The sequence below is a fragment of the Balaenoptera borealis genome (genome assembly GCF_965194805.1).
Source record: "Balaenoptera borealis genome assembly, chromosome: X".
Lineage (NCBI taxonomy): Eukaryota > Metazoa > Chordata > Mammalia > Artiodactyla > Balaenopteridae > Balaenoptera > Balaenoptera borealis.
The window spans coordinates 27,568,044-27,589,322 of NC_138881.1; the positions used below are offsets into that span (position 1 = coordinate 27,568,044).

At 42.2% G+C, this 21,279-nt stretch overlaps 1 pseudogene across 1 annotated transcript; it reads right to left on the reverse strand.

The window, feature by feature from the left end:
• Nucleotides 1–8,113: 8,113 nt before the first annotated feature.
• LOC309620888 (ferritin heavy chain pseudogene) lies at nucleotides 8,114–9,559 on the reverse strand (annotated as a pseudogene). Its single transcript has one exon. The product of its transcript is annotated as a ferritin heavy chain pseudogene (transcript).
• Nucleotides 9,560–21,279: the final 11,720 nt, after the last annotated feature.

Sequence of the window (21,279 nt, forward strand, 5' to 3'; positions counted from 1 at the left end):
GGGTTTGTCATACATGGCCTTTATTATGTTGAGGAAAGTTCCCTCTATGCCTATTTTCTGGAGGGTTTTTATCATAAATGGGTGTTGAATTTTGTCGAAAGCTTTTTCTGCATCTGTTGAGATGATCATATGGTTTTTCTCCTTCAGTTTGTTAATATGGTTTATTGCATTGATTGATTTGCATTTATTGAAGAATCCTTGCATTTCTGGGATAAACCCCACTTGGTCATGGTGTATGATCCTTTTAATGTGCTGTTGGATTCTGTTTGCTAGTATTTTGTTGAGGATTTTTGCATCTATGTTCATCAGTGATATTGGCCTGTAGTTTTCTTTCTTTGTGACATCTTTGTCTGGTTTTGGTATCAGGGTGATGGTGGCCTCATAGAATGAGTTTGGGAGTGTTCCTCCCTCTCCTATATTTTCCTTTCCTTTCCATTTACTCTTAGCTTAGGAAATCAACTTTCTGCCCCCATCTTTCTTCTTCCAAGAGCCTCCTGGACCTAGTCCACTACAGATATCAGACCTGTACAGAGGTGGGGCAATTAGGCAGGGATATCTTTTTTTTAGGAAGACTTTTTTTTCCTCTCCTTTCCAGATTGCTGAAGAGAATGATTTCTTCAGGGCATTGGAGGCTAAGGGGATATGGAATCAAGATCCTTAAAGAAAATGGGGTCATGAGTCCCTTTATTGTGAGCTGGATATGCTCCTGAGAGGGTTCCAGATGATCATCAAGGTGGGCAACAAAGATTCCAGTCAACAGAGCCAGGACAGGAACCAACCTAACAGTACCCAGCAAAACATTCATGACACCTCTCTGGGCCAGTTCATCTCTGAAGAACAGATTAGAAGTTGCTTGTGTAGGGACATGTTTGTTCACTGTTTATTTAAGCAAGAATTTAAGAATTAAGAATACTGTGCAATAGAGAAGAAAAACAAATAAGGAGGTTAGACAAAACTAAGTATAGATAATTCTTGTGAGATATATTAGACATGGATAAAGTCAGCAGAATATATGTGTTCTGAATAGGAAGGGATGGAAGGACCAAGTAGACACCAAGTATTCATGACAGTTGTCACATCCTTAGATCAGCCGCCCATTGGGGACACCAATTTTGGTCCCATATGTCCTCTGCCCTATACACTAGGAGTACTTGCACCTTGGTGTCTCTGACAGAACTGGTGTATATTGGCTCTACATATCTTCATCCCTGGTCTTTATAATCATATGAAGTGGGGAAAGCTAAAGCAGCAGAGAATGGACATGTGAACATTGCATGATATAGGATTCAGGCTGTATGGTCCTTCCATTGGGCTCGCTCGTGCCCTCCCTCCCTCCCTCCTTCCCCCCCCTCTCCCTGCCCCTCCTCTCTCCCCCTCCCTCTTTCCCTCTCTCCCTCTCTCCCCACCCCCTTGATTCTCACTGTTCTTAATCATTCAGTAAACAGTGTGATCCAAGCCATCTTAGTTTGATCTGTGAGCCTTTTGGTCTGTGACATTTCGTATATCCTGCCTGGTGATGCAGTTGAAGGCTACACAAGCATCAAGGTAATTTCTCATCATGATATAAAGTGATAACGGAAGGTAAAAGCAGTTGAGTGCTTTGGCCAACAAGGGGACAAGAAACTGACAGAGACACCTGTAGATGAAGCTGTAAGCTGAGCTCTTTTGACTTCTAAGCAGCAAGGAAACAGACAACCCAGTGATCCAAGTTTCATCTCCCAAATACCATTAGAGGCCCAGAGACACAGGGGCACATCAACCAAAGGGACAGGGACCATCCTTTTTCTAGGGCAGAAGATCCATTTCAAGTTACTGACTCCTGCACTCTCCATGGTGCTTGAGACAGAATCTAAGAACAACAGTACAAAAGTGAGTACCAGCAGGGCCCAGTGGGTAATTTAAATTAATGAAGAGGTGCATTTGGGTACCCAAATTACAATGCTTGGATGGCATTTTCTGTGGTGAATTGGAGAATGTAATTACATTAAGATGGCCACTGAAACTCAGTTCCATATGAACGTTCCCATGGGACAGGGCCCAGTGTGGCCAGACAGTTAATATTTTTAAGAGAAGCCAGAAATATAGAATTTTATGAGAATTCTTCCAGTTAAAAACTCACTAGTTTGCCAAGATCTTAGTTTCTAAATACGATTTATCCAATTAAAGGAACTGGGACTCCTTGGAGAAGTGGCTGATTCTAGGGCTGGGGCAGAGAAAATACATCATGAGCTTGGAGCATCTTGTAGTGCCAGAAAGGAAGTACTACACACACATACACACACGCACACACACACACGCACACACACACACGTACACACACACACACACACGCACAGAGTGATGGGAGAATGTCAAAGGGACGCAAGAACCAACTGAAAGAGTTCCCAATGACCAAATCTGGAAGAACTTGAGCAACTAAATAGATAAAGTAGTATTGGATTATAACCCAAAGTAGGAAGTAAATATGTCTGAGTTCATACTGGTATAAATACAATAAATGACTGAATAAATACATAAATGGCAGAGAAGCTACAAGTTTTCTTTTCAGAAGAATTTCAAATATTACAGGTAGATATTCTCACCATCCAGGAGGTGGTACTTAATTTCTCCTCCCCATCCCTTGAGGTTGAACTGGACTTAGTGACTGGCTTCTAAAGAGTAGAGAATAGAAAGGGAAAAATATTAACTTTTCAGGGGAGAAAGCTGGCAGACCCCACCTCAACCAAGTGATCAAGGTCAACATCACCAGTGATAAGTCATGTGTATAGCATGTACCTCCTGATATGATGTGATGAGAAGAGCACATCATCTTTGTGGTATTCTTAGCCCAAACCCATAACCCAGTCTAATCAGGAGAAAACTTCAGACAAACCCAGGTTGGTAAACGTTCTATAAAATACTTGCCCAGTACTCTTCAAAACTCTCAAGGTCGTGAAAAACAAGGAAAGACTGAGACAGGGGAGGCCAAGGAGGCATGACATTAAATGCAATGTGGTATCCTGGATTGGAACCCAGAACAGAAAAGGGACTTCAGTGGAAAAATTGGTGAAGTCTGAATATACTGTGGAGTTTAGTTAATTGTAATGTGCTAGTTTTAATTTCTTATTTTTAACAAATGCACCATGGTTATGTAAGACGTTAACAGAGGAAACTGGGTGAAGGATATACAGAAACTGTCTGTGCTATCTTTGCAACATTTATGTAAATCTAAACTTATTCCAACATTGAAAAATTATTTAAAAAATTATTAGTTCAAACAAAACGCATCTGCAGGTGAATGTGGCCTGGTCCTTTCTATTGGATCCTCTGATTTTGAAGGAAAATAAATGTTCCCATGACAGTGTTCCCCTGAATCGGAAATCACAGTAAGCTGCCACCCTTTAACTCAAAGATCAACCCTCCATTCATGGCACCCAGATTTATTATCTTTTCCCTCCTCCTAGTAAAGGTCCCTATCTTCCCCCACTCCTATCTATATTCTATCTATCTATCTATCTATTCTTTCTTCTTCCTGGTATGCTGGTGTAAGTAGTTGGAGCTCCAGTAGCCATATTGGAAAATACAGCTTAAGACCAGAAGCCCCTGTACAGTGGAACAACAAAATAATGTATTTTATCAAATCAAACATGTCAATTTTAAGGCTCACCATTATTTTATGAACCACAAAGAAACAAAGAAAATGCTACCAATTAAAGTAAGACACAACCTTTTCTTATCCATTGGATTTTTCATAGATTTTTCAATTTATACTTATTAAAAGATCTCTTTTACACTTATTTAGACCGAATTTTTTTGTCATTAGATCACTCTTGTGCATACACAAGAAAAGGAAACTATGCACTAAATTAATTGTTTAAGGCACTGATAGAACTTCTCTAGATTCAAATTTCAACTCTTCTAAGATATCTGCACCCCCGTGTTTATAGCATTATTCACAATAGCCAAGGCATAGAAACAAACTGAACGTCCATTGACAGATGCATGGATAAAGAAAATGTGGTATATGTGCAGTGGAAAAAAGGAAGGGAATCATGCCATTTGCAACAAGGATGGACCTTGAAGACATTATGCTAAGTGAAATAAGTCAGACAGAAAAGATAAATTCTATGTGATCTCACTTATATGTGGAATCTAAAAAAGCCATACTCATAGAAATAGAGAGTAGAATGGTGGTTGCCCAGGGCTGGGGGTTGGGGGAAATGGGGAGATATTGGTCAAAGGGTACAAATGTTCAGTCATAAGATAAGTTCTGGGGATCTAATCTACAGCATGGTGACTATAGTTAATAATATTGTATTATATACTTGAAAGTTGCTAAGAGAGTAAATCTTTTAAAAAATGTTTCTTTTATTGAAGTATAGTCGATTTACAATATTATATAAGTTTCAGGTGTACAACATAGTGATCAATATTTTTAGAGCTTATACTCCATTTAAAGTTATTATAAAATAATGGCTGTAGTTCCCTGTGTTGTTTAATATATCCTTGTTGCTTGTCTGTTGTATCCATAGTAGTTTGTATCTCTTCATCCCCTACCCTTATCTTGCCCCTCCCCGTTTCCCTCTCCCCACTGGTAACCACTAGTTTCTTCTCTGTATCTGTGAGTTTGTTTCTATTGTTATATACATTTGTTTTATATTTTTAGATTCCACATATAAGTGATAACATACAGTATTTGTCTTTCTCTGACTTCTGTCTCTAAGCATAATGCCCTCCAAGTCCATCCATGTTGTTGCACATGCAAAATTTCATTCTTTTTTATGGCTGAGTAATATTCCATATATATATATTTATATCTCACATCTTCTTTATCCATTGATCTGGTGATAGGCATTTGGGTTGCTTCCATATCTTGGCTATTGTAAATAACGCTGCTATGAACATTGGGGGTGCATGTATCTTTTCAAATTAGTGTTTGTGTTGTTGTCTGGATATATACCCAGGAGTGGAATTGCTGGATCATATAGTAGTTCTATTTTTAGTTTTTTGAGGAACCTGCCTACTGCTTTCCATAGTGGCTGCACCAATTTACATTCCTGCCAACAGTGTATGAGGGTTCCCTTTTCTCTACATCCTTGCCAACGTTTGCTATTTGTAGACTTTTTGATAAGAGCCATTCTGATAGGTGTGAGGTGATCATTGTGGCTTTGAGATCATTGTGGTTTTGATTTGCATTTCTCTAATTAGTGATGCTGAGCATCTTTTCATGTGCCTGTCAGCCATCTGTATGTCTTCTTTGGAAAAATGTCTATTCAGGTCTTCTACGCATTTTAGAATCAGGTTTTATGTTTTTTTTTTATATTGAGTTGTATGAGCTGTTTATATATTTTGGATATTAACCCCTTTTGGTCATATCATTTGCAAATATTTTCTCCCATTCAATAGGTTGTCTTTCTGTTTTGTCGATGGTTTCAAGTAAATCTTAAATGTTCTCACCACCCCCCAAAAAGGTAATTATGTGAGGTGAAGGATGTGTTAACTAACTTCACTATGGTAATCATTTCACAATATATATGTGTATCAAGTCATCATGTTGTACACCTTAAACTTACACAATGTTATATGTCAATTATATCTCAGTAGAGCTGGAATAGATAAACAAATGATTTAAATAAAACAAATTTCAACTCTTCTAATCACTTTTGTACTCAGTATCTCTTAATAATATTGGTATCTCTTAATATTGTCCTCTGTACCATCAAGAGTGTTGGTGATGCAGAATTTTTTGAGTACTCTTCTAATGTCGCTAGAAGTTTGTTCCTAGCTAGTGAGACTACTCCATTGAGTCTTGATGTGCTTGCTCAGGCAATGACAGCTGTAGCCAACAGTGACTGTAAGATGTATCCCAATTTTAAAGATGTGAAAATGTGAAAAAAAAATGCACCTCTTGGAATGAGTGAAATGAAATGGAAGGAATTTCCTCAGCAGCCAGAACTGTTTTCCTCCATACTTGTTTTACATATGGGAGAGGAAATGCTTTTTTTGTTTTTCTTTTTTTTTTCTTAAAGCCACTGCTTTTCTGATCTCAGTTACTCATAACCAAACCCAATCCAAACTGATACACGATTATTATGTTAGCCCTTACTACTTTGCTTTCTCACTGTAACTTATTCCACTCTTACATCCTTCTTGACTAAATGAATCAAGGCATACATTTCTTTACTTTTTAGGTGTCCTAATGCTTTTCTAATCACCCTCATTTCACCCTTCACTTCAGCTTTCCTGAAGCATATTCTCCATCAATATCCCTCTGAAGATGAACTCAGGACTGCAAAAAAAAAATCTGTAATAAAAATTTTTATTTTAAAACCTGAAGCATGGTATCACTTCCAAGATTAGTGGTAATGCCTTCCTCTCCTGAATACTTGATTAGATATGTCTCTTGGGCTTGTGAAAAGAAACTGGAATTGCTGGCAAATGAAAAAAAATTAAAGGAGAATTTAAAAATCAGAAATGTAGAACAAATTTCAAGAGTAGAGATGATTCAGGAGAAATTAATGGGTGCTTTGTACTGCTTGTCACACATTTCTGAGGGAAAAAAATACTTTTCCTTTTTCTGGAAAATGAAGTACAATTTGTCAGTGACAACCATCTATTAAGAAATTTCCTTTTGTGATAGAGTGAGGATTTTTTCCCCCAGAGGTAAATTATTCAACACAGTTAATCTGAATCCGTGTTTGAGCCTGAGATGAAGTTATCAATTTTATTATCATTTTCCCTCAGTCTGTCCTGATATTATCATTGCCTGAGACTCTGGTACCCATAGCAACAGCCACTATTTCAGACATTATTCCCCCAAGCAACAGAGCACGGCCAGTGACTGACAACCATCCAGCTGTGCATCTCAGGGTGGTATTTTCCAGGGCTGGAAGACCAAGTCACAACTCACTCCCATGTCTTGAAAGTCAGGTTATCAAGGAGTCGGGAAGGCTGTGAGTATGCAGGAAGGTGACACACCCACCAGAAGTTTGCTCACCCCTTTTGAGAGGTATACGGCAGGCAGGGGAGGGTGGGAAAATAAGGAGACTTACAGTGATGGACAAAGTCAAGATGTTGTAAAGTACAACGGGGCAAACTCCATTAGTCTGAATGTTTCTTACTTCTTTCCGTCACTGCCACACATGTTCAAAAGACTGTGGACCCCAAAACTGAACTAGGAAAAGGGGGATTTAGAATGTTCACTTTTGTCTTGTAGAAGAACAAGGAGAGAAACAATTGAGCTGCCACCACACTTAAACTTCCCTGCCAGGGATTCTTAAAGAAAAGCTGTGAAATGTGACACTACAAGTAGTGGCTTGTAATAGGCACTGGAGTGTTATAATCACAAGTCTCTTTGAGTCTTGCAGGTGAGGAAATCCTTCTTTTCCAGGTAAAATAAGAGGATGTAGCTCTAAGTAGACTTCTCTGCATTATCCCGGGGAGTCCCTCTGAATCACACAAAAGGAAAAGATGGGATAAAAAGGGGGGCCCGGCGCCCAAGACTGGAGTCAGCTTTAGAATCCAGGTGAAGAGCCCATGACAGGCAGTGCTTTGGTATATAGATTACAGTACCCCACGCATAGCAAAAATACAGGGTTTCTCAGTCCAGATGAGGTGAATTTGCAGGCAGAACATGTGTGTTTTGCAGCCACTCCCCTCACCTTTTGTGCCTGAAGAGAAGCCAGCACAGGCAAAGATGCACTCTCTGGGGATTTCCAGTCCCAAGGTCTTTCCGGGTATTCGGGGCCAACTCCGGTAGCAGTGTCGCTGCCTGTGTGAGGGAGAGAGCCTGAACAGAGGAATTCATGTGTATAGGTGGTGACTGCCTTCCTGTGAGGTGCCCTGCTACCTCTTATGCATTCGGTGGCCGATTCTGAAGACTTCTTTCCTATGAGAAGGATTTTGGCTGAGGTTTAGCAGCCATTCCCACCCTAGGCCGGAAGGCACACCTGTAATTAGAGGAGAGACTGCAGTGATCAGGGCTGTCTTTTAAGAGTGTCGGGGATTTCCCTCCCTTCTGGGGCTGGTTATCTGGCTGGATTCCCAGTCTACCCACACAATCTTTCTTAACCCATTGTTAACCTGTGGGGTAACACACACACACACACACACACACACACACACACACACACACACACAAATATGGCATCAGAAGATCTATGTTCATGTCCACATTCCACGTTGCTACTTCTTACCTGTGTGGCCTACCTTTTTCTCACTGATAACACCTATCCTTCTTACTTCTTCAGGTTCTTATACAAATAAAATACAAGAATGTAAATAAGAAGACTTGGACTTGCAAAGTGCCATTATTATTATTTTAGTTGGTCAACCCCTGGCTATGGGGAAGACAGCCCAAGGCTCCTTCCCCATTATCACTGTAGCCCAGGGTGAGCTTATCAACAGCAGACTCTGACATGTTGGCTTCCAGGGCCCCCAGCTTGCTACTGAGAATCAACAACCATTAACATTTGCATAATTCATTGAACTAAGATACATCAGATAATGCTGAAGATCCCCTTTCTTTTAATCCCTGCCCATTCCCTTCACTTCTTCCCCAGAGGCAACTACTGTGATGAATTCTAGACCATATTCTTTTATATCTTTACCATATATAGGCACCCGTAGACACCACCCACCCACCCATTAGGGCCCCAGACCACCCATCTCACCCCACCCCACACACACTGTTTAAAAGGGGAAGATGGATTCTGTGTTTTCCAGGGCCCCATGGAACGCCTTCTCCCTCCCTCTGTGGAGATCCTGAGCTGCCTATGGGTGGGGCATGGGTGGGGGGAGAGCCTCCTGGATACCTGTTTTAAAAAGTGAGCGATTTGCCCACATGAATCAACCAGAGACCTTTACTTATTTATGAACCAATAACTTTATTGGAAGAAGTGGCAGAACTGGAAGAAAAAAACTTAAGTGAACTTCTTCTGCAAGGGCACTATTGCCGTCTGCATGGCAGGCACGGTGACCAGGGCTCTGGTCACCCCGTGGCTCTGGGGAAGTCCAGGCTCAGTTCTTCTTGTTGCTGTCGCCCAGGGTGAGCTTGTCAAAGAGGTACCCTGCCAGGTCGGCGTCCGGGGCCCCCATCATGCTCAGGGTGGTGACATGACCCTCCAGCTCTCTGATGAACGCCACCTGCTGGCCGAGGTAGTGAGTTGCCAGGAAGAGACGCAGGTGGGGGTCGCTCTTGTCGGTGGCCAGCTGGTGCAGGTCGAGCAGGCTCCGGTTCACGCGCTTCTCCAGGCACAAGGCGCACTTCATGGCCTTGAGGCCGCTCTTCCACTCGTCACTGGCTGGCTTCCTGATGTCTTGGAAGTGGAGGCGGCCCCCGCGCTGGTTCTGCAGGCGCATCAGGCCCTGGGCCCGCTCGCTGTGCTCGTGGGAGCGGCGCAGGAAGAACCCGGTGAAGTGCTTCAAGGCGACGTCGTCGCGGTCGAGGTAAAAGGCCACGGCCAGGCACACGAAGGAGGCGTGGAGCTCCAGGGTGAAATGGCTGTTGACGGCGGCCTCGCAGTCGGGGTGGTAGTTCTGGCGCACTTGTGAGGGCGGCGCGGGCAGCATGGCGGGCGGCGCGGGCAGCCTGGTGGGCGTGAAGGCCAAGGTGAAGGCGAAGCCGTGGGACCTGCGGTAGCGGCCTCGGAGCATCCCCATGTTGTCGAAGATGGCGGCCGGAGGCGCTGGGCACCCTCTCTGGGACGGAACGTTATAGTCCGTTATAGAACGGGGAAGGGGAGGGGGACAGAGAGCGGGGGGGGCGGGTCCATTACCGGAAGGGGGTGACGGTGGCCGGAAGGGGGTGGGGCACCGTGCTCTAGGTTCCCTAGGAACCTGGGTGAGGCCGGAAACCCAGGGCAACTCTGCACTGTCTTGAGACCATTAAAAAAAAATAATAACACTATTGAGATATAATTCATATACTATAAAATTCACCTTTGGAAAGTGAACATTTACCTGTTTTTTTGTATGTTCATGGAATTGTGCAACCATTACCGCATCTCAGAGTATTTTCATCACTCCAAAATGAAATTCCCTACCCGTTAGCAGGCACTCCCCATCCCGCCTCCCCCCAGGAGTGGCCACCACTAATCAGCTTTCTATCTCTGTAGATTTGCCTGTTCTGGACTTTTCAAATGCAGTCATACAGTATGTGGCCTTTTGTATCTGCCTTCTTTTACTTAGCATAATGTTTTAAATCTTTTATCCTTTTTATCGCTAAATCATATTCCATTATGTGGATATATCACATTTTATTTATCCTTTCATCAGTTGATGGACATTTGAGTTGTTTCCATTTTGTGGCTATTATGAATAATGTTGCTATGAACCTTCTTGTACAGGTTTTTGTGTATACATGTTTTTGATTATCTTGGGAATATACATAAGCATGGAATTGCTGGGTTATATCGTAGCTCTATGTTTAATATTTTGAGGAACTCCCAGAATGTTTTCCAAAGCACCATTTTTACATTCCTACCAGCAATATGTGAAGGTTCTAACACTGTTATTGTCTGTTTGTTTTAAAATTTTAATCATCTTAGTGGATAGTAAGTGGTATCACATTGTGGTTTTGATTTGCATTTCCCTAATGACTAATGATGTTTAGCACCTTTGTATGTACATATTGGCCATTTGCATGTCTTCTTTAGAGAAATGTCTATTCGAATCTCTTGCCCATTGAAAAATAGAATCGTTTGTCTTTTTATTGTCGTGTTGTAAGAGTTCTGCATCTGTTCTGGATATAAGTCCCTTATCAGATACATGATTCACAAATATTTTCTTCCATTCTGTGGGTTGTCTTTTCACTTTCTTAATGGTGATTCCTTTGAAGCACAAAAGTTCTTAATTATGATGAAGTACAACTTATCTATTTTTCTTTTGTCACTTGTGCTTTTGGTGTCATATCAAGAAACCATTGCCTACTTTAAGGTCACAAAGATTTACACCTAGGTTTTCTTTTAAGAATTTTATAGTTTTAGTTCTTAGATTTAGGTACATTTAGGTCTCTGATCCATTTTGAATTAATTTTTGTATATGATGTGAGGTAGGGAATCTAACTTCATTCTATTGTATGAGGGTCTTCAGTTATCCCAGTACCATTTGCTGAGAAGACTATTCTTTCCCTATTGGGTAGTCTTGGCATACTTGTTGAAAATCAATTGGCCATAAATATATGGGCCTATTCCTGGACTCCCAGTTCTATTCTGTAAATCTGTATATCTAAACTTATGATAGTACAACACTGCCTTGACTACTGTAGCTTTGTAATAAGTTTTGAAGTAGGAAAGTATGAGTCATCCAACTTTATTCTTCTTTTTCAAGATTGTTTTGGCTGTTCTGGGTCCCTTGTATTTCCATATGAATTTTAGGATAAGCTTGACAGTTTTTTCCCCAAAATAGCTTGCTGGGATATTGATAGGGATTGTGTTGAATCTGTAGATAATTTGGGGGAGTATTGATATCTTAACAATATTAAGTCTTCTGATCCATAAACGTGGGATATCTTTCCATTTATTTAGGTCTGGGACCTTTTAAAATATAGATTCTGATTTAGACTGAAGCCAAAATTTGAATTTCTTTTTTTAAAAATTAATTAATATTTTGTTTTTGGCTGCGTTGGGTCTTCATCGCTGCACGCGGGCTTTCTCTAGTTGTGGCGAGCGAGGGCTACTCTTCATTGCGGTGCGTGGGCTTCTCATTGCAGTGGCTTCTCTTGTTAGGGAGCACAGGCTCTAGGCATGCAGGCTTCAGTAGTTGTGGCACGTGGGCTCTAGAGCACAGGCTCAGTAGTTGTGGTGCACGGGCTTAGTTGCTCCACGGCATGTGGGATCTTCCTGAACCAGGGCCCAAATCCGTGTCTCCTGCATTGGCAGGTGGATTCTTAACCACTGCGCCACCAGGGAAGTCCCAAAATTTGAATTTCTAAACCAGCTTTTTAGGTAATGCCGGACCACACTCTTAATAACAATGCTTTAAAAGGGAGGAAGCTGCCATGCTTTGTTGTCTTAGTCTATTCAGGCTGCTGTAACAAAGTACCTGGAGGCTGGAAGTCCAAGGTCAGGATGCCAGTGTGGTCAGGTTCTGCGAGGGAGCTCTCCAGGGTCTCTTTTATAAGGGTACTAATTCCATTTATGAGGGCCCCAGTCTCACGATGTACTCACCTCCCAAAGGCCCCACCGCCTAATACCATCACACTGGGGGGTTAGGATTTCAACATACAGATTTTGGGTGGGGAACACAAACATTCAGTCTATAGCACTTATTGAGGTTTGGATTTGAAGACACATATATTGGTCTCCACAAGCAGAAATGCCCGTTCCCACTCACAGACAGTGCTTCCGATAGTTATGTTAGATGTGGGTTCCTCTGGGAAAGGGGAGAGGCCTTTCTCCTATCAGGGAAAATTGTGAAAGATTTTTAAATTGGCAAAGAAAAGGTTTACTGGGTGTCCTTTTTAGAGTACCCTTCGTGGTTATCTCCACCTTTCATTGATTTTGAGCTATTTTATAACTCTAAATTATAGAAAACTAATAATAATGCAGATTATTCTTGTCCACAGAAATGCAAATGAATTGTGTCTGGTGGAATGCAACTTATTTTGGACTAATTTTGCATCTGTTTGTGCATTCATCCCAACATTACTTATTGCCTGCCTGTATATGTATGGCTCTATGAGTTTTCCTTTGAATGATGTGTAACATCTTACTGGTTTCCTCATTAATTAATGAGTTAAATAAAATCTTCGACACGTTTTTATTTTATATTTACATGAGAGCCATGATTTTATTTTATTTTTTTTAAATGTTAAAACCTTTCTTATTCTCATCCCTACCCCCACTAAGAACACAGTCAAAGCTCACAGGAGTTGGCTTAGTACATTAAGCACTTTTATGGGTTGCTCATCAGATATATGATTCCAGAAAAGTTTGGGGATCTAAAGGCATAGAATTCCTGACGGGGATGTAGACTGGAAGGATAGCATCTCTGAGGAGAAGGAGGCAGCGGGTACTCTGGGGAAGCAGGGAACCAATGCAAACCAGGGGAGGAAGGAGGCATTTAGAGAGTAAGTCACAGGAGGGACCTCATTAGCAGGACACTGTACACTGTGGGGTGAGGCTGGCTCAGTGCGTGCTAGGGATGGCAGGGAAGTAGCCATGGCCAGTAAAGACCCATGGAGAACCAGGAGCAGCTAAGAACCAGGGCATTGGTGAGAGCTTCCAGGCATGGAAAGCAGTCAGCAGAGATTTGAGGAGTGGATGGTTGACTGACTCGCATGGGATTCTGACAGGCTGAGATGCATGATCTGGGTAAAATTAACCCTGGAATGAGGTAGAAACATGAACCTTTGGAGCCAGGAGAAAGGCTTCCTTCATCAGCACTTTTGTGCTGAGTCATACTCCTGAAAGGGGTGTTGGGACCCCCAGATACTGAGGGTGTGGAGTATTCAGGACTGGGCCATGGGCTCCATCTTCCAGGGAAGGCTCTTCCAGCTGGTGATCAGAGACAGGGACGTTCTAATGCATCCGGGTTGGCTCCACTAAAGGGCATCTTTTTAGCACAAAGGCCATAAGAAAGTTGTGTAGTGGCTCCTATTTGGTTGGGTGCTAATGAGGCATGTCGGACACCCACATCAATTATAGTCTGAAGAGAAGAAAGCTCTTTCCAGTCTCCACTTCCTCACTGTTCTGCCTTGGGGGAAAGAAAGGAGAATCGCTACATTGGGCAAAGGAAAGTCCTCTAAATTTAAACATGCCCATTGTATATACTGGTGTGTGTAAGTTGATGACTGATACTAATTCAGCTAAATGTGACTTTTCTCTAAGGTTGTAACCTTTCGGTTTTAGTCATTGTGCTGGATATTCTCCATTTGCCTTTCCAGGACTGTTCTCTGGCCTTCTCCATCTTACTCTGATTCCTGGGAGGGTGACTTGTGTGGACTGCATCCATGGGCCCCTCTGCCCTCTGGCTTCTGATTGGGTTCAGCCAATGGGAGGCACTGGCAGGAGATGTGAGGGCAAGAGGAGAGTGAGGTTGGGATATTTATTCTCTTGGCTTCCTCTCTTCAGGGCAAACAATTAAGAGGCAAATCTATTACTCTTTTATATCTCTTGCTCCCTGGATCAAGTAAGACCATTCTCAGAATGGGCCTTTTGCGAACACTGCTCACTTCAGAGGAGTTTATTCCAAAAAAACAAGTGTTCTTTGTCTCAAGTTTAATGCACAGCCTAAGAAACTCATGAGGACCCAGAAACCAGTATGCAGCTGGACGTTCCTTCAAGCCAGAGAATAAATGGAGCTGATAGAAAAAATAAAGTGTCTCATCTAGGACAGTCTCAGGCAATAAAATAATGGTCCAGGTGGAGCTGCCACCCAAGATTCTGGCTCCAGTTTTCTAGCTTGTGGATTTCTCTGGCCTCTGGCTCCCTTCTTAGGTGATTGGTCCTTTGGTTATCGCTCATGTAATTAGATGAGGAACAGGGAAGAGGAAGCAGGAGAGTCATTTTCTACTTGTTAGTAGCCATGTTAAAAAGTCTGGTTGGGGAAGATGTTGACTTAATAAGGTTTGAGAATTATCTGTTTATTTCAAATAACCTTTGTCTTCCCTTGCTCACCTTCTACTGCCACTGATTAGAGCTATTGCAGAATGTTCTGCACAGCAGTGCATAAGTGAGTCCAATCAATGTACACAAGGGGTGTAGATGCTGACTGTTTAATTAGATACCTCTTAATCACTTGCTCCTAGGCAGGAAGGCATACCTCTCTATTGCAGATAGCCAAAAGTAGATTTTAAAAGTTTTCTTTGCTTGCTGTCTTTTTCTAAATAGAGGATGAATAATTTTTATTATGTGATATTGCAATTCCTTCATAGAGAACACTAGGTATAATAGAATAGGGGAAGCTATGCTGCAGTAACAAATAAAACTGAAATTTCTCAATGGCTGAAGACAATATTTATTTCTTGGCCACATCGCAGTCTGAGACAGGTGAAGTGACTCTCTTTCATGGCTCTCCAAGGATGGTTGACTTACAGATGCAGGCTAAATTCCATCCTGCAGTTCCACCATCTCAGAATTCTTTACTTCCAACTACACAGAAGGGAAACAGGATGCATGGAGACCTCCCACGAGCTCTTTCTTGCCTTGGACCAGAAGTCATATTCACTTCAGCCCAAACCAACTTCAGAAGAGGCTGGGAAAACGTGATATTTAGTGAGCAATCTAATCTATGCCATGCATGTTTTATCTGTTTCTCCTAGTTATATTTTAAAATTATTTAGAACTCACGTTTTTGACCACTGTTATTTACTTTCTTACTTATTAGAGTGTGCTTATGGCAAGGATCCTATTGAAAAAAATTTACAATTGTGTGTGTGTGTGTGTGTGTGTGTGTGTGTGTAAGCATGCTAAGTAATGCAACTTGTGTGGTCCCATCTCCACGTAATTGCTTCTAGTATTCCACCATGGTCATATTTCTTTCCCATCCCAGTCCTAGCTTGACATTCAGATTCAGATCCAACCCCATCTCTTACCTAAAACCTCTTCTCTATGAAGTGAACACAGCCGCCTCGAAGGTCTACAGGGATTAGTGCCCACACCATTAGCTTGGAAATCAATCATGGATTGTCCAGTGATGGCTTGTTTGTAATTGCCTCGAACTATTAATCATCTCCTTTTCTGTTATGTCTCTTTGGTGCAACGTTGTCCCCGACTCATAAGCTTCTGGAGGGCAAACACCCTTTCTTCGACTCCACAACACCCAACAAGACAGAATAGCACAGAAGAGGAGCTCAGAAACGATAGGCTGATTTAATCTGATTTAATTGGATTGATAGAGGCAGCAAACACATTATCACGTATCTGAGTACCATGTTCTAGGATCTCTGCTAAGAGCTGCGGGTAAAGAGATGATTAAAACGCAGTGCTTATCCTCAAGAGGCATTTAGAATTTTCAGGATAGTCTGAATACACACCAGCAGGGTGTGGTAGCTAGTCTCCAGAGACGGCCCCAACAATTCCTCCCCTCCCTGTTGGAGCACGCTGCTCCTCATTTAAAGAGTTGGCACTTATTTTTCCCACCCAGTGACTGCCTTGACCAACGTGATGGAAGTGGCATTCTGGGACTTCAAAGAGGATGGGCAGATTTTTCTTCCTTTCATTTGGAAGTTTCGCTCTTGGGACACTCCCTTCCCTCTGAATTTAGCCAGCATGCTGTGAGAAGATGGAAGCACATGAAGGAGGGGAAAAGAGGCTGAGTTCCCAGACAACAGCCAACACCAAGTGGAAGCCATGTGAGTGAGCCATTTTATTTTATTTTTTATTTTATATTGGAATATAGTAGAGTTACGATGTTGTATTAGTTTCAGGTCATGTGAGTGAGCCGTTTTAAATATTCTAGATGATCGCAGCCTAGCTGACATCACAAAGAACAGAGTAACTATTGAGCTGAGCCAGTTCACACTGAGGATTATGAACCGTGAGAAAATGGTGGTTGTTTTAATCCACTATGTTTTGCAGGGGGAGGGGGTTGATTTGCAGCAAAAGGTAACTGAAACACAGGGTCAGAAAGTTTTACCAGAACAGTGGGTCCACAGAGGAAGGAAAAGGATGAAGGAAGCTGAGGAATGCCCTCAGAGAGTTGACATTCGAGCTGATGAGTAGAAATTCCCCAGGTAGGACTTGAAGGGAAGGGCTTTCCAGTTAGTGACCCCACAGGAGGAAAAGCATGGAGGTGTGAAAGTATGTGACATGTACAGACAACTCCTAGCAGTTTGTGATGGATGATGTGGGAATGCAAGGGGGAGAGCCACAAGTATTTTGAGAGAAATCTGGAAATCCAGGAGCCCGGCTCTGGGATTTATTCTCTACCTAATGGGATACTTGAGACTTCAAAACAGAGGACTGTCAAAATCAGATTTTTGTCTTAGACAGGTTTCTCTGGCATGGGTGAGAGGTAGATTGCGGAAGGGCATGAGATTGCAGAGAAGGAGAACAAACAGCCAAGAAACTTCTGGGCAGAGGAGGGCAGTGGCAAGGGAAATGGGCAGGAAGGATGGGGGGCAAATGTCATCGAGGTGGAAGAGCACTAGAATTTGAAGCTGGATGTGGGTAATGAGGGAAAGAGAGGAATCTAGGACTCCCAGATTTCAGGCTTTGATTCACCATTCTCAAGCCTGGCCATGCAGGAGGCCAAGCAGATAGGGGAAGAAGGTGATGACCTGGGTTTTAATTGAGCCCTGGGAGTTCTGGGACATCAGGAGAAGAGGCCCTGTCAGACAGTGACTACTGGATTCAGAGCTCAGGGGAAAGGGCTCAGTTAACATGATAATTTTGATAAAAAGCGTCCAGGACCTGAAGCTCTTTAGTAGGTATTTCTTCTGTTCTAAAGTAGTGATGGTTTAGGGAAGAGTGTATCTGAAAGACGGCGTGTGAGCAGGCAGAACCCCAGAGAGATGATGTAACCAGGAAGAGGAGTGTTAGGACTCATTTTTCCATTAGCAGTGATGGGTTGTGGAGAGCTATAGACACGCTTATCCAGGCTCCTTTGTGGCTAATTTGACAGAATTTGTCTTGAGACCACAATTGTGGGTGTAGTTTGTGGCTGTGAAGGGTTTTTCTCTGTGTGAAACTCACTGACCCACCTGGGTTTCAGCTCAGTCTTGGCTTTATTAGGCCTACTCTGCAAGCACCTGGCGAAGTCCCAGCATAAGGCTGCATGATACGCCAATCATCCTAGTTACATGAGATAGCTAAAGGTTTGCAGCAAGGGGAAATTACTTCGATTTCCTAGAAAACGTCTGAGAGCTCATCACGGTTCTCTGATTCCAAAGAATCCAACTTTAGACCACAAGGTACTTAACTAGGTGATTATTTTGAAGGCAAATGGAATACTTTTAGGCAGGTATCTAAAGCACTGAGATAAGGAGTATGACGGGCTTTCTGGGTTATGTTGACAGAGCTGCTTATACCCATTACCATGTACATGGAGAGCTTGATTTGACCCCAGCAGGTAATCTGTGGCAGATATTGCGTGCCTGTTATAAATGAAATTTAACTACTTTTAATGGGCCCTGAGAAGAGCAGAGTAGGCATTTGATCTGAATCTTGACCAGCCTATTTACCCTCTTACTTTCTATTTATGTACAATCACCCTACCCTGGGACAATTGTGTTGTTAGCTTGCTCATTTTTTTTTTTTTTGATTCTGGCCATGCCTATCACATACAGGAATATCTGTAAGTTCACTTAATTTGATTACTTAATATGATTTTATTTTCCTAAATGTCATGGCTTCCTTATGAATAAAAACAGAAGTGATTTCAGAGCTGGAGTCTCCAGGTCATGGAAAGCTCAGGCCCAATACCGGAGTCTTATCTACGCTTCTCTTTCCAGTCCAATGCAGGGGTGTTTTATCAGTCAGAATAGGCTACTGAGTGCTTCAGTAACAGATAAGCCCCTCCCCCAAATCTCAGTGTCTTAACACAATGAGAGCTTAATTCTTCCTCCGGGCCAGTGAGGCTAGCTAGTGCCCAGGGCACAAACTTTAAGGAGGCTCCTACTCTCAGGGTCATGAAAGCACAGGGTCTTGCTTATACTAGCCGTCCGCCATGCATCGACAGAAGGCCCTGTTCATTGTTGCCTCACCAGGATGAGATTGACAGAGGCCTCATCTCAACACATACTTCCGTGATCACTGGAGCAGTGGGACAAAAACATGGCAAATTGCACACTGGCTCTTAAAGCTTCCACCAGGAAGTGACATATGTCACTTCTGCTTACATTTCATTGGCCAAAGAAAATCACCTGCTCTGACTTCAAAGAGGACAGAGAAATGCCACCTCACCCCATACCTGGAAAATAGAGAGCTGGAAGTATTCGGGGCACACTCTGAATGATTTCCATAGTTATATTTCCTAAGTTCTCTAGCACAGAGGTCACTGGCACACTGAGCCCACAGCCGCTGTGCCCGTATCTCTCACAACTTGCAACCTGGAAGTAGAGGGAATTCTGGGGATGGGTACCTGGTGGATCGTGACTGCTTGTGTGTGCACGGGGAGGCCCGTTAGGCTGCTGGGCTGTGCTCCTTAGCGCCACCCGCTCAGCCGAGGAAGGCTTTTGTAATGTGCTAGGACAGACCCATCCCTGAAGTGAGGCTCTTCTCTTCCCAGTGTGCTGCGTGCAGCGGCTCTGGTTACTAACGCTTGTCAAATCTCAGCTGGAGAAAGAGCCCTGCTCCTCTTTCTCCACCTCTTAATTTCTTTCAGGCTATCTCTTTTCCATTACTTATTATGCAACTCCAGGAAGCTTTGGGATATGTTCTGCAAAGGAGATGTTATCCTAAATAGAGTTGTTCTTTGTCACTTGGGGGAAGTAAAGAAAACTAGTCAATGGGCGTTATTTATAATTAGCTGGGGGCTCCAGAGATAACTGGACAAAAAGGACAAACTATAAAATAAGGAGGAAAGACCAAAGCAGTGGGCTCTTGCCTTTGATTTTTTATTACGTTTTCCTCTTCTTTAAATGTAAATTAAAGGATAGTTGTAAAATTTTTAAAAAAATCTTGTTTTGTAGTAAACCGTTTCCTAGGAAGTTTGGATTTTTTTTTCACACTTAATCAATTTTCATCAAATACCTCTGATTCTCAGCTTTGGCACACCCATTTTATAGATGAGGACTTAAGAACCCTGGCTGGTTCAGAGACTTGGTTAAAGTCATGAGGTAAATAAATGACTGTAGTTTGAGATCACAGTCTTCTGGGGTTTCCACCTTAGGCTTTAGTGTTTCCTGTGGTAATAAACCTATGGGTTTAATTTCAGCGTGAATTTGAATTTGTTTTTTGGTGTTATAGGTAATATTCTGAAGCTGAGATTTCAGTCAGTTTCCATCTGGGTATTTATCAATTATGTGTCATTTATTGGGTTGAACATCTGCGTCGATATTTGGGGGAGAAAAGGGAGTTAAAGATGGAAGGTATCTCAGTTCTACTGAATATGGTATATGATATGAACTTTCCATAAAGCCCTTTGTTTTTGGAATATCAAGTCCATGCTGGCCCAGAGTGAGCAGCAGTTGAGTGTGGCTGCCGATCTGGACCCACATCCACGTTGAATGGGAAGGGTTTAGGCTGACATTTTATTTCATTTCCAACTTCCTGGCTCCCTGGATTTTGAAGGTAATGATTCAGGGTATCATCAGTGAGATAGCATTTTAGCTTTCGACTGGCTAAAACACAATGCCAAGTTTTGGGGAGCGTGTGGTAAGGATATAGAGTGGTATTACCACTTTGGAAAACAGTATGGTCGTTTCTTATGAAGTTAAATGTGCACCTATTCTGTGACCCAGAAATTCTACTTATAACATAGGATGTGAAATAGAACACATGTACACTAAAAGGCCTGTAAAAGAATGTTCGTGGCAGCTTCATTCATAAGAGCCTCACACTGGAAATAACCCAAATGCCCATCAACAGGTGAATGGATAAATAGTGGTATATTCATACAGTTAATCGCAACAATAAAAAAGGACTGAGCCACTGATACACTCAACAACATGTATGAATCTCAAAGATATTGTATTGAGCTAAAGAAGCCTAAGACACACACACAAAATACTGTATATTTCCACTTATATGAAGTTGAAGAACTGGCCAAATTAAGCTGTGGCCATAAAAGTCAGAAAGTGGTTGCCTCTGGCAGGGGGATTGACTAGAAAGGGATGCAAGGGAACTTTTTTAGATGATGGAAATATTCATAACTTAATTGGGATGGTAGTTACAACAGTGTTAAAGCTCATCAAGTTGTGTATGTAAAATCTGTGCTTTTATAGTATGTAAATTATGCTTTGATTAAAAAACAGAAAATAAATTCAAGGTATCAGACTTACAAGACCCCTGATCTAACATACACTTTCCCCAGGTGTTCTTACTTATTTCCCTCAGGGAATATTGAAGAAATGTGTCCTCTCCTGTGGTCAGTTGATTCAGAGGATATCAATCCTATCTGTCCCAACTTTACTCTTTTCAAGGGAGAATATAAGAGCTGCAGTGGGGTCTGAATCACCACATGGGGTTGGCCAGCTTTTGCTTAGCTTATCTCCTGTTAACAGCTCGTGGTCACAATAGTGGCAGGGCACAATTACGGAAAATCTCCCTCTTCATCTACTTAGAATCAATAGAAATACATGATGCCCTGAAAGATTAAAGCCAAACCCCTGGTCATCCAGATGCTGAAAATGGAATGACCACCTGCTATTCATCTTCAATGTGTCAGCATGGTTCTGGCAGGTAAAAGAAGCTGTAT